Below are 1,299 nucleotides of genomic sequence, written 5' to 3' on the forward strand. Positions count from 1 at the left end.
ACTCGTTCGGTCATGCCATCGAGAATGGGCCCACGTGTCGTTCATCTCATCGGGACTTCCCGAACATCCATCCATCCGGGTTCTATCGAGGCATAGGCCCTCCTGTGCCCATGCCGAGTCATTTGCGGATACCGTACCGGATAGCGGGTGTATGTAGCAACCTCTGACACGCGGGCTAGGGCGCAAAACCGGCACACCCGTGCCGTCCGGTACTGTCCTTCAAAAACCCATTTCAAGGAAGTCGCCCCGAGACACTCGTCTCGGCACGCTCGCCCACACTGTGACACACGTATGTGCCACAGGGTAGCTCACTTAGGCCACAGGGCCCAGGGGTGGTGGAGAGCTAACACCATGGTACCCCCTATAGTACATTTTGAGCCATTTTCATTCTACCAGGAGTAGACATGATTTTCGTGAGGTGTCATACGGTGTCGTGCATTGTCCGTCCAATGTCCGATTGACACCAAACTTGGCGAGCATTCATATTTCATATGGACGGACTTAACTCCCGAACCGCATGACCAAATTCCTTCCAAAACCTCGACTTTTGAGGTTAAGGCCCGGGGCCCTACCCTGCCCTTCAACAAGCCTATCTTGTCCTTCATGTCTATGCTGATGTCTCTGTTATGCTTGTGTCTCAACATGTCTTCAATGCCCACTTTGCGTGGTGGTGTGTTGGATGATGCATCGTCCTCCTCGATCGCATCATGGCATTCTTCTACGTTGGCCCGCATATGGCCGGATGGGCGTCTCTTGAGGGACGCCCCTTTGCTTGTCATGGCGTGAGGGTCACAACCTACTCTCTTTATAGTAAGGTTGTGACATTCTCCCTCACTTAACTTAGTCATCGTCCTCGATGACTTACTCGGGTCACAATCATATTGCGGATTGTGACATTCTCCCCTACTTGATTTAGTCATCGTCCTCGATGACTTTCTCGGGCGCGTTTGCCCCACCTATTGTGAAGTTCTCCCCCACTCAATCTCGGCATCGTCCCGATGACGATCCGACTCTTTGTCTGTTGGCGACTTGACTCGCTGGATTTGGTTGTGCTTCAGAAAAATCTTCTATTGTTGAGCACCTGACGATCTTTTGTCATAATGCTCTCCTTGCTGACGTCTTATGCCAACTTGGGACAAGTTCGGGTGGATGCTTCTGACTTCTCTTTTGTCAGGTGGCACCATGTTCTGACTCTTGACTTGGTCAGTTGTTGGGTGAACTTGTCCTCACTTAGGCTTGTTCCTTTATCTACGGCTATCCCCATTCGGACCTATTTCTGTTGTTCGCCCATCTTGGACT

The sequence above is a fragment of the Cucurbita moschata genome, unplaced genomic scaffold (assembly GCF_002738365.1).
Source record: "Cucurbita moschata cultivar Rifu unplaced genomic scaffold, Cmos_1.0 Cmo_Scf00094, whole genome shotgun sequence".
In the NCBI taxonomy this organism is placed as follows: Eukaryota; Viridiplantae; Streptophyta; class Magnoliopsida; order Cucurbitales; family Cucurbitaceae; genus Cucurbita; species Cucurbita moschata.